The following is a 12,981-nucleotide window of genomic DNA, read 5'->3' as shown; positions in this document are numbered from 1 at the left end:
CCTCCCTGACCAGGGATTGAACCTGTGTCCCCTGCATTGGAAGACGGATTCTTAACCACTGGACCACCAGGAAGTCCCAAGGAGATGTCATTAATAAAGTAAAAAGGTAAGCCACAGACTGAGAGAAAGTATTTGCAATACAAATATCTAACAAAGAACTTGAATCCAGAATATGTAAAGAACTCTTAGAACTCAAATATATGAAGACAAATAGCCCAATTTAAAAGTCAGCAGATTTGGGGCTTCCCTGGTGGCACAGTGGTTGAGAATCTGCCTGCCAATGCAGGGGACTCGGGTTTGAGCTCTGGTCTGGGAAGATCCCACATGCCGCGGAGCAACTGGGCCCATGAGCCACAGCTGCTGAGCCTGCACGTCTGGAGCTTGTGCTCCACAACAAGAGAGGCCGCGATAGTGAGAGGCCCGCGCACCGCGATGAAGAGTGGCCCCCGCTTGCCACAACTAGAGAAAGCCCTCGCACAGAAATGAAGACCCAACACAGCCATAAATAAATTAATTAATTAATTTTAAAAAAAAACCAGCCCCTGTTTCTACATCATAGCCCGCCAGGCCTTTCAACTAAGAGTCTGGTAGGTAGTTAGTTAATCTGGTAAGTTAGTTAGTTTCAACTAAGAGTCAGGGTAAGTCCTGAGCATCTCTTTAGGGAAAAAAAAAAAAAAAAAGTCAGCAGATTTGAACAAAAACGTAAAATAATAAATACAAATAGCTACTAAATACAGGAAAAGATACTCAACTAGAATGTCCATGATCCAACACAACTCCCACTAGAATAGCTAAAATTAAAAAGACTGACAACAGCAAGTGTTGGCAAGGATGTGAAATAACTGTGCTCGCACATTAGCAGTAGGGATGTAAAATGATACAGCCACTTTGGAAAACGGTTTGCCAGTTTCTTATGAAATTAAAGATACACTTACCACACAACCCCACAATTCTACTGTTAAGTAGTTACTCAAGAGAAATGAAAACACCTGTCTGCACCCAGATGTGCATACGAATGAATACAGCATTTTTTATTTTTATTTTATTTATTTATTTTTTTTTGCGGTACGTGGGCCTCTCACTGCTGTGGCCTCTCCCGTTGCGGAGCACAGGCTCCGGAAGCGCAGGCTCAGCGGCCATGGCTCACGGGCCCAGCCGCTCCGCAGCACGTGGGATCTTCTCAGACCGAGGCACAAACCCTCGTCCCCTGCATCAGCAGGCGGACTCCCAACCACTGTGCCACCAGGGAAGCCCTATATCTTTTTTATAGTGGTAAAATACACATAACATAAAATTTACTACTTTAACCATTTTAAAGGGTATGCAACCATCACCACTATCTAGTTCCAGAACATTTTCATCAGCTCCAAAGGAAAGCCCGTACATATTAAGCAGTCGCTCCCATTCTCCCCTGCTCCAAGCCCTGGCAACCACTAATCTGCTTTCTGACTCTGTAGATTTGCCTATTCTGAATATTTTGTATGAATGGAATCATGCAACACGTGCACTTTTACGTCTGACTATTTTTACTTAGCATAATGTTTTCAAGGGTCATCCATGTTGCAGCACGCGTCAGTACCTCATTCCTTTTCCAGCTAAGTAATATTCCATTGTCTAGAGGGACCACATTTATTTATTCATTCATCCACTAATAGGCATTTGGGTTGGTTCCCAAATTGTGAACAGTGCTGCTATGAACAGTGGTAAACAAGTTTTTGTCTGAATATCTATTTTCAATTCTTTTGGGTATTTACCCAGGAGTAGAATTGCTGGGTCATATGACAGTTCTATATTTAACTTTTGGAGGAATCTCTGTTTTCCAAAGTTGCTCTACCATTTTACATTCTCAAAGCAATGTATGAAATTTATAATTTCTCCATATGCTCACCAACACTTATTATTTCCCTTTTTTTTGATAAAAACCATTCTGGTGAGACGGAAGTGGTATCTCACTGAGGTTTGGATTTGCACTTCCCTAGTGACTAATGACGCTGAGCATCTTTTCATGTGCTTATTTGTCATTTGTCTACCTTCTTTGGAGATATAATACGTTCGCTCATGTTTCAACTGGTTGTTTTTCCTTTTGTGTTGAGTTGTAGCTCACAGCACTTTTATTCACAACAACCTCGAACAGGAAGCAATCCAAACATCCACCAACAGGTGAATTAACTAATAAACCATGGTACACCCACGTGTACCAAATTTCAAAAACATGCCAAGGGAAAGAAGCTAGACACAGAGTCTACAATACATGCTTCCATTTTGAAACTCTTGAAGAAACAAATCTCATAATAGTCTAATTTCGGCAGATCAGTGATTGCTTGGGTGGAGGGCTGATTGCAAAGAGGCAACAGGAAATTTGGGGAGGGCTCACAAGCTAAACAATCTCTGTTGCAATTGCTCAACTCCGGCTGACAGTGGCCAGGGATGGTGTGGGTGCATGAATGTGTGAGGTGCACTTGACCTGCAGGCCAGAGTTCACCCACTCCTGGCGGTTGCATAACTGTGTACCTTTGTCAAAACTCACTGAACAGGGTACTTAAAACAGTACCTTTTACTGTACGTAAATTATGCCTCAATAATACTGGTTAACGAAACATTGTTTCTACAGGCAAACACCCCAAGTCTAATGGACATCCAGAGTGAGGCCCACAGCCCTGCCTCTGTCCTCCTGTCTGCCCTCCAGAGTGCAGCCCACAAGGGCAGGCTGTGCTTAGCCCAGCCTTGGGTGGCCTATTAAAACCAGAGCTTCTGATTCAGGGGGTCTGGGGTAGAGGTGAAAACCTGCACTTGTGGCAAGTTCGGGGGATGTGATGCCGCTGGCATAGGAACCACTCCTGCAGATGGGTTCTCTCTCTCATTCACGTAGCGTTCAGTGGATATGGAATTAAGGCAGTGTTGCAGATAACACGCAGGTCCTCGCTAGTGAATGGGGCCTATATATAGGAAATGCCAGGCTAACATCAGGAGGGAAATGCTCACATTCTGGCTGTGAGGACACAGCCCCACTTTCAGCCTCTGTTTCTGGCCAGGCCCATCAGGCCAGTGGACCTGGCCCCCCTTCGCCCTTCTCCTGCCCCGCACAGGTGTCCTCTCAGCCAGGAGGGCATCCACCCCTTGCCCAGGAGCCTAGCAAACTCAGCTCTCCAGGCCTTCTGTGCTCACCACCCAAGAGCGCTCCATCGCCCCTGGGCACCCACTGCGGTACTCAGAGGCTCTGCTGTCACAAACTTCCATAACCATTCTCTGAGGCCCTGGCTCCTCTCCCCTGTCTGCATACCTCAGGGCCAAGCAGAGGGGCAGTGCACACTAGAGCCAATGAAAGTTTGCTTGCGGGGGAACAGCTGGCCTCCCATCTGTCCCTATCAGACGACTTGGGCAAGGGCCCCACCCCACTTTCTTCATCACTCTTCCCCTCTACCCCGTCCTTCCCTTCAGGACAGAAACCTGAAACATAAGCCTTCTCTCAAATCCTTATGCCCATCAGCTCCTCCCCATTTGTCAGCGCCCCGTTCACAGCAAAATTCTCGAAAAAGTTACCGACGCTTGCTGTCCTGAGCTCTCCTTCTCCCCCCTTTCCTGGCCCACCGCTCCCCTATACCTCTCATCGGGACACTGATGACCTCCATGTTGCTAAGGTCAATTCTCCAAGGATAATTCTCAGTCCTGGCCTAACTGGACTCCTTGGCCAGGCAGCCACTCCTCCCCATGCATGATCTGCCCATGGCCCTGGATGCCCCTGACACCTCTGGCTTTCTCCTGCCCTGATAGCACTCCTTCTTGGTCCCTTGACTTTGGACCTCTCCTCTCCTCCATCCATCCAACTCTCCTGCCATCTTGTGCTGACTTAGCTTTAAAAATCACACCTGTGTGCCGGCAGTAGCCAGGTTGATTGCCGGGCCCAGGCCACTCCCCCAAACTCCAGCCTCACTTGCCTGAAAAGCCCCTCACCACCAGCACATGGACAGCAACGGAGCTCACAGGTACTATCTGGAGAGCCAGCAACCCTCCCGAATTCCCCACAACTGCTCTGCCCACAGACAGTCCATCTCAGGATGATGCCCACTCCACCCTTCAGGTTGCCTGAGCCAAGAATCTCGAGGTCACCTTGCACTCCTCTATTGCTCCAATCATCCTGTTGGCTCCATCTTCACAACATACCAGAATCTAGCCAAACCCACCACCTGCATGGGGCTGCTCCTGCGCTCCAGCCTCACCCGCCCCCTGGTCTTGCTACAGTGTGCTGGGATGTCCCCCTGGGTCACTCCTCACCTCCTCCATCAGCCCACCAAGCCACCTAATTTCAAATCTCAAACTCCCCCAAACTGCTGTCTCCCTTGAGCACCTGGACCCCACAATAGCACTATGGCCCCGATGCATGACATTCTGACTTATTTCTTCTCCTTAGCCTTCCATCACCCGCTACTTGACCATAAGTGCCAAGTTGGCAGAGCCTTCTGTCTCTTGGTTTCTTGCTGCAACTGGAGCTCAATAAACATTTGCTGGGGGAAATGGTGAGACTCCATGAAGTGGACAAATCTGCGAGTTGAAAGGGGGCTTAAAGGTATCTAATTCCTTCACCTCAAGAAAGATGAATGATGGGACCTCACCTACAAAGGACACAGACCTCCTGTGTGCCCTGAATGCCCAGACAGCACAGCTCTACTTGGGCAGGATCCCTAAGGCCTCTGGGAAGCACTAAGATGCAAGGAACACGTCTGATCTCAATGGGAAAATGGGCTGTGTATTTACAGCCCGTTCTGATGGCAGGCGGCTCACGGCCACACAGACAAGACCCCAGGCTCAGAGCAGAGCCACCCTGCTGCAGGCCTGGCTGTGCCCTCCCACAGCCACGGAAAATACTAGTAAACAACAACAACAAACAAAACTCCCTAACACACGGTGAGAACAAAGTGGGGTCCAGCTGAGGCCCTTATTCAGGGCAGGCCCCCAGGAACGTAGTGTCCTTGCAAACAAAATCAAAACACGCATCAGAGCCAAACAACACCCAAACGCTAGATCAAAGCAGATTACATTCTGGTGCTTAAGCAACTCAAATTTCTTGCAATAGGACAGGAAAATAGAAAAAAAAAAAAAACTTAGGATCCCAGAAAACTTGTACTTTTTTACTTTGTGGATATAGGATTTTTATGCTTTTTTGTTGGTATAAGATTAAAGTGACTTAACATACCCTCTACTAAAAGAAAAAACAGCAACTGCTAAAAATGTGTGGGACAGCCCCACAGTGGCAGGTCATCCAACTAGCAGTGGAAATCCACCCACGAAGGCCCTGGACCATCTTTGCTTTTGTTTCTGGGCCAAGTGCCATGGAAGGGAAGGTGGTTCTCCATTTAAAACAGGACTGTGGTGGGTCTGAGCTGAGGGCTTTCCCCATCCCACGGCCCAGGACCAGGATGGTCCCTCAGCTTACTGCCCCCATTGAGAGATGATGTTGCTGTTTAATTTTCAGGGTTTGGGTCTTGTCTCCGCTATTGCCGAGGTCAGGGTATCAATGTCTCTTTTTCATGGCCCACAGATCACATACTCAGAGCATCAGTGACTATCGATTCATTGAATGCCTCATTTAAGCCACATCATCCGTTATTAAGTTGTGTAGGAACATGAATTCCTACAACTCAAATCCATTTAGAATTTAGATTTAGAAATTTAATATTTAAAATAGGCTATTCTATTCCCTAATGGAGACCCCTGCTTAAAAATACATTTTATCATTACAAAAATAATCCCACTGTAAAAGAAACAAACCACACAGAAGTACATGGGGTTGAAAGGACAGGTTCCCCTTGCTCCTCCCGCCCTCCCCCTTCTCAACCCTCCCTCAACACACAAGCACACACACTCACATGCACACACACATCCTTCCCTCCCACCCCTGTTGCTAGCTGGACAGTCACTCTTGCTTGGAGCTATGTCCTTAGAGCCTGGAGCAGTGCCTGTCCCACTCATCCACAGTGGCACTCCATCATCATCTATTCAATACACAGCGTCTGTCCTTCCAGATGCTTCTACACCTTATTACCTACACATGCATAAAAGGAGTCATTCCATACAGTCTACACTAAGGAGCAGTGTTTTCACTTAATACACAGGCACTTCTTTTAAAGTAACCCTCAACTATTTCATGAAGTGAAGGATCCTATGGCATTCTGGGGTGGGGGGGAATGGGATTCTTAGATTATTAACTTTTTTACGGTAAAGAATTTCAAAAATACACAGAAGTGGCCTGAACAGAATAAAGAACTCTCAGGTATGGTCACCCAGAGCCAACAACCATCTAACCATGGACAATCCTGCCCCTCCACCACCCCACCCCACCCCAACCCGTGCTGAGATCTGAAACAGATCTCAAATGCTGTATCATTTCCTCTGAAAATAACTCCAGTATCTATCACTAAAGGCTAAAGATTGCTTCAACGTAACCTCAATGCTGTTTCTAAGGAATATAATTATCCTTTAAAATCATCATTCACTCAACAAATGTCCAACTGTCTCATAAATACCATAATTTTTGAAAGGAGTGATTCTTGGGTCAAGAATCACTTTCACGCAGTCTCTACTTTCATAGACAGCATCTTGAGACTATCACAGCAAATAAGGGACCATGTCCCAGTGGAGGATCACAAGACACGCTGGAAGGCAGTTACGGGGGAACAACACCTGGGCTGCTGTGATGCCTGGCCCAGGTACTACCCTGCCAGGTAAACGTTCATGCACTCGGGAAGGGTCAGGCAGCTGGAAAGTGAGCCACTCCAAGGAACTGGGATGAGCCAATCTGCCTATCCCAAAGGTCACCTTAGTTGACGTACCGAAAAACGCCATCCCAGCTCCAGGTGACGCCCACTTACACACTGTCTCCACTTGACTGAATCAACAGTTATTTCCTCTTAATAAATCTCCACTTCCCCACATCACCTCTTGACAGCAGGCAGGCTGAAATGGCCATGAGTTGTGCTGAATGAGTCTCCAGTGCAGAGGAGCCTGCCCAACCAGCCTGCTCTCGGGTGACGCCCCGCGACATCCTCAAGTGGCCACGGGCCCTAGTGGCACGGGTGGAGCTGGGGAGGCTGCACCTGCCAAGCCCCAGGAAGGACGGTAGTCTTTCTTCCAGCAACCACCCTCAACAGTCAACTGATGGCAAGTTCATTTGTATATTTTTACATGGCCAGCTTCACCCCACAGCACCCTGCAGGCCTGGACAGTTACCTGGCCACTGCTATCACTCTCAGAAGAGCCTGGGGATGGGGGACTGGGGGCACTGGGAAGCACCACCTGCCACATCACCTTCCCAGGAGTTCTTTTGATCAAACAAATTCTTAGCATGAGGGGAAGGTTGCTGTTAATTATGGAACAATCAGAAAGCCAATTCATTTACACAGCAGCAGGGGCCTAACCCAGGGACACTGGGGACTCCTGCTGGTGGGGAGGGAACATGGGTCCAAACTGCCAACCCAAGAGCTCTGGCCCCAGGCTCATCAGACAGAACAAGGGGTTAGGAAGAGGCTCCTGGCCACCATCCCGGCCGAACCCCCCCTCCCCCCACCAGAAATGGAACCCAGAGGGAGGGGAGGGAAGCCTGGGCCTGTCCATGCTCAGTGTGGGAGAGGCAGGCTCCCTCTAGAAGCACAGAGGACCAGCAAGAAAACCATTGATCTCTGCAACACATTATTGATTTTGCTATGTGCTGGCACCAGTGGATGGTCCTCCCCCCTCACTCAGAGCCAGCCATTAGTGTGCACTCCCAAGCACTGGCCTAAACATCCCTGCCTGGTGTGGGGAAGGCACTTGAGATGAAACCCGCCTTGGCTGACCCACAGGGAACAGACCACGAGTGAATCATTAAGGAGTCATTAAGGTCATCTCCCTGCCCCCAGACCCACTGGACAGCTGTGTGGTGTGGCGTTGCCCCCTACTCCTGAGCCGGGGTGGATGCACCATCTGCCGGGACCCTGAGCAAGCCTGCCAGAGCACCCCGGTTACCAGTGGAGGGTCTCTGAAAGGTTGTATTTTCCAACAATCAAAGGGAGTCAGTTCCCATGTCAGCTCGGGGTCCTGTAACATGGTGAAAGAGTGGAACTGGGCAGGGCTGCCTCTCAGTGCCAGCAATTAGTTTTTATTTCTTTATTTGGTTTACCTGCTGGTTGTATTACAAACACTTTTTTGTTCAATCTGAAGGTCCAGCCTCTTGGGGGGGACAGTCCTTGTCCACAGAAATACCCCAGCGTGTCCCTCACCATCCCCTCATTCTTGTAGGTTTTATCCCTGGTGCCTGGAGTACTCAGAGCAGGCCTGCTTTATTTTTCTTTATTCTTGCAGACGTTATGCACAGACACCAACGGTTCAAGTGACAATCGGGGCATTATCTCTACCAGAATCCTGGCCTCAGCACTGGCCGAGGCAGTCTGTTTCTGGGACACAGTAAACATTCCCAAATAACGGCCCTCAGGCAGCCAGAAGGCAGGCCGCAGGCCTGGGGCAGATATGAGGTGACAGGTCACCGATGTCACTTTACCCCTTGGAAAGGAAACTTCCGCTCAGTGGCGCCTAGTGGATTTGAATAGACTCAGAACAGGGGAGCCAGGCACTTGGCCACAGTCACCAAGTCCTAGATGTGCTTAACATAAAGGGAGGTTTTCAAATCAAAAGCAGAACAACTTCGCATGGCAAACGCTCCAGAAAGCAGGTCCCTGCCCTTGACAATGAGGCCTAGGCCTCATTTTCGGTGAACTGCTCACCTCCAGACTCCCATGCACCCCACCTCCAATACTAAATCAAATAAACGAAGAGGATCACCACGACCCAACTCTCTTTTCCATGTTTGTATTGGCAAAACCCCAGTGGATTCAGCCTCCTGCAGCTCACCAAGCGGCTGCAACAGGTGCAGCCCTGAGCTAAGGCTGCTGATTCTCCTTGGCTGTTCTAGAATCACGCAGCCAAAACCCTAAAGGAAGCCGAGGCCTGCAGCATTCATCACCAGGGACCCGACCTGCCCCACCTGTCTGAGTGCGCGGCTCCAGGTCCAGCGCCCAGGATCCGCGGCCTCGGAGACAGAAATAGAAGCCGCGGGGCCTGGCCAGGCCCGAATGGCCAGAGTGGGGCGGGGGCCGGGAGGACAGGATCGGCGGGCCTGGCCGAACGCACCGCCCCCGCCCCTGGGCAGGGTTGGCCACGCGCCCCGAGCCCCCAGCGCCGCCCCAAAGCCGCCGAGCCACCTGCGCGCCGGGGCAGGGAAGGAGCCGAGCAGGGGAGGGGTCCTGGGGGTCCAGGGTGGAGACTCCGGGAGGGGTCCGGGGAGGAGTCAGGGACCTCCGGGAACGGGACTCCGTGAGGGTCCGGGGGTCCGGGGAGGAGTCACGGGGCTTCGGGTCGGGGGCTCCGGGAGGGCTCTGGGGACCGGCCCGGGGAGGGTCTCGCCGCCCCCACGCACCTGCCCGGCCCGCGCCCTCCCTCTGCCCAACGGCCCTTACCTGGCGCGGTGCGTCCTGGCCGCGCGGACCAGAGGTGCCCGGCCCAGAGAGCGCGGGCGTAGGAATGATGGCGGCGGCGGCGGCGGCGGCGGCGGCGGCGGCGGAGGCGGCCGGCTCTCAGGCCCGGCGCGGAGGGGCGACGCGGCCAGGCTGCGCGGGGATGCTGCGGCGCGCGAGGGCGCGGAGGCCGGCGCGGGAGGGAGGGCATGGGGTGGTGCGCAGGCCCCTCCTCTGCTCCCCTCCTCCCCTTCCCGCCTCCTCTCTCGTCCCTCCCCCTCTCCCCTGCCTCCTCCTACTCCCCGCCCGGCTCTCCGCCCTCTTCCTCTCTCCCCTAGCCTCTCCGTCCCTCCCCTTTTCCCTCCCCTTTCTTCACCTTCCTCTACTCCTCCCTGCCCCCCTCCCCCGCTGGCCCGTACCACCTCCCAGCTACACACTTTCCCTCTGTCCTCTTCCCTCCCCATCTCCCACCTTCGTCTCCTATCCCCCAGGCTCCCAGAGGCTAACCCCTGCCCTGGCCAGTTCTCTGCTGGGTCCAACACAGGTTATGGTGAAGTGCCCAGTTACCCCCTCCTCACCACCTGCTAATGGAGCAGCTTGCCCCATCTGGGAGCCTGACCTGACCCCACCCTTTCCAGGCCCCGCCAAATCTCCAAGGTTTCTCCCGCAGGGCCTGGTGCAGCTGTGTTGGGGACCTGCACACTGTGTGGACAAAGCATGTGGGCTCCCAGGACACTTGCTCCTTTGCTTCCAAGCAAATCTGATTTGTATAAGAATACTCCAAACCAAACCTCCTGCTATTTTTCCAGGGTGAAGCAGGCTGGTACCAATCTAGGATTTGCTGCAGCCCTTCTGTTTGCCCCCATGCCAACTGTTTGTTTTGTGTTCAACATTTGCTATACCCCTGGTGACACACATTTATACTAACCCACAGGTTTGAGGACCTAGGTACCCTCCGAAGACTTCTCCAAACCTTTCTGCCCTGGAGAAAGAAGTGACAGGTCTGGAAGGTGGCTGGCCTGGCCAGTAGGCCTGCTGAGGGATGCTGTCCAGAGAAGGGGGTACAGTTCCCAATGAATGAGCCAGGATTTCCCCATGAGTAGGAGTCAGGGAGCTCTGTCGCGAGGCCTGGCCATAGATCTCCAGGCTGCAGGCACACTCCCAGGGCACCTGAGGCCACTTTCCTGATACCTACAAGCCACTGAGAGCCAGGGTGAGAGTTTTAAAATGAAGCCATTCCTAAATGATCAGTAGTAGGCCCGAGAGCCTCACTCCCTTCAGGGGCCAGTTGCCTTTCCATGCTGACATTCCAAGAGGCAGGCCTTAGGGCCAGTACACTGATGCAGGGCCAGCAAAACTAAGATGGTGAAGCTAGTGCCAAGGGTGCAGGTAGGGGTTGCCAGGAGCTCACCCCCTTACCCTCTGTAGGTAGAGATCATGACCTGGAATCTGGAATCTGATAGACTCCGGTTTGAGTCCTAGCTCTGATGCTTCCAGGGTGACCCTGTGAGCCCTGTCCCACCCTTCCCAAGGTGAGGATCTCTCCAAGGGTTGCTGAGCATGGAGGAGAGAATCTTGGGTAAAGCCCCCAGGACCATGTGGCCCACATTCATCGTTGGCTACTCTTATAAGAAAGACATGGGGGAGATGTCCCTTCCAAGCTGTCTTCCAGTGGGAGAAGTCTGTGAATCTGTGTTCACCATCTAATTTGGAGTAAAACTTGATGGGAAGAGATTAGGGCAGGGCTGTTTTAACAGCATCCTAGGCCCCAAGAAGGGACCCGTTCTTTGGATCGGTAAAATCCAGTATTGCAGAGCTGGGGCGGGGTGGGGGTACTCTCCTGTGCTCTTCACTAGTGTGACTCATCCAGAACACGGTGCCCTTGCTTGGGGTCTAAGGACAGCCACCAGCAGGCTGTAGGAGTTGTTGGTAATACGGATGGAATTAGTTGACACATGGGGAGCCTTCAGTCTGGAAGATCCATGTGTGGAGCACAAGATGGTGGAATCCAAATATTTGCAAAGCTGTCCGGGAAGAAGGATTACCCTGCGGGGTTATGAAGGGCAGAACGAGGACAGATGGGTGGAAATTAGATTAGAGAGTCGATTTCCTCCCACTTGTGAGTGCTTCCTGGCAGATCTGCCTGCCAGAGGAGCATGTCCTGCAGGGCCAGCGTCTAGACAGGTTCTGGGACCACCACGGTAAACTGCTGGAGGGGACCTGCAGAAGGGCTGACCCCTGGAACCTCTCCCAGCTGTTAGGCCATGCCACTCTGTCTTTAATAAGGCAACTGCACCCCTGCCTGCTCCCTCTGCAGACAAAGCAAAGGTTGGCCGGGCAAAGAAGAGACTGAGCACGCCTGACACGGAGCCCATGCTTCCGGCTTCAGCACCTTCGACAATCAAAATAAACCTCTCTTGACCTGTTTCCTCATTTGGATAAAGGAGATAGGGGTGGATTCAATGAGATGACAGCACTTTCCCACCACCCAGCACCTGGGAGGGACTCACCCGGATCACACAAACTGACCCAGTTTGTCTTTTCGTTCTTGTTGATGTTTTACATTCTATTATGGGACATTTTAAACTCCTTCAGAAGAATAACCAAAGGAACCCTGTGGACAGGGATGGTAATCTTGTGTCACTTTTGACCCACTCCCTGCCCCCCTCCAATACTAAACTGAAACACATCAAAGACATCCTCTCCACCAATTTGTCTTCCAGCTTCCCTAGAAATGCCAAATGTTTGGATACTTAGGTCATGTTCTGTGAAGTCTCTCTACATTTCCTGTCAGAACCTTGATGCATCTCTGTGTGGATGAGCACAGTGACTGCCTAGATGATATTTAAATCCCACATGAAAAGAAACTCTGCGTCAGTTTACAGGGCACCACTACACTGGGCTTCCACCATGGCCCAAGGGACATGAGGAGAAACACCCATTTCTCCACCTCTGCTCCTCCGTGGGCAGTGGAACTTGTGTGTGGTTGGTTGGGAGCAGTTTTAAAGACCGCCAACACGGTGAGTATTTGAGCAAAGGAGGAAATGTTTTCTAGAAGAGCTGGCCCTATGCATTTCACCTGCAGCTAAGGGTACAGCCCCAGAGCCCAAGCCTGTGAACAAGGGCTTAGCACGTGGGCTGCCAAAGCAAAGGGCTGTGGCCCCGGGAGAAACGGGCCCTGGGGGCTGAGCTGATGTCTGGGTAACCTCTGCCCACTTGCTCCCAGGTCCAGGGAAATGTCTTTTGTTTTGTTTTTTTTAACACCAAAAGTTATTTACTTTTTCAGTTTTACCACCAAGGAGTAATCTCTCTTAAACATTTATGTCCTTTTATCCCCTCACATATCTGAACTATTTTTTTTTATTGAGGTGTAGTTGATTTACAATGTAGGGTTAATTTCTGCTGTACCGCAAAGTGATTCAGTTATATATATATATATACATACGTTCCTTTTTATATTCTTTTCCATTATGGTTTATCACAGGATACTGAATATATT

General features: G+C 51.2%; 1 protein-coding gene across 4 annotated transcripts in view; it reads right to left on the bottom strand.

Moving 5' to 3' along the window:
* The window catches only part of SEMA4D (semaphorin 4D), a 105,310-nt gene extending 95,649 nt beyond the window's left edge, over window positions 1-9,661 (bottom strand). For all 4 annotated transcript variants that reach the window (XM_073805879.1, XM_019936284.3, XM_019936276.3 and 1 more), the window contains exon 1: window positions 9,486-9,661. The gene's annotated coding sequence lies outside the window, so the exon portion shown is untranslated. The remainder of the gene's footprint in view (window positions 1-9,485) is intronic.
* Window positions 9,662-12,981: the final 3,320 nt, after the last annotated feature.

Source organism: Tursiops truncatus, chromosome 6 (assembly GCF_011762595.2).
Source record: "Tursiops truncatus isolate mTurTru1 chromosome 6, mTurTru1.mat.Y, whole genome shotgun sequence".
In the NCBI taxonomy this organism is placed as follows: Eukaryota; Metazoa; Chordata; class Mammalia; order Artiodactyla; family Delphinidae; genus Tursiops; species Tursiops truncatus.
The sequence above is the reverse complement of the archived record's forward strand: the minus strand, read 5'-3'. Positions and strand labels throughout refer to the sequence as shown.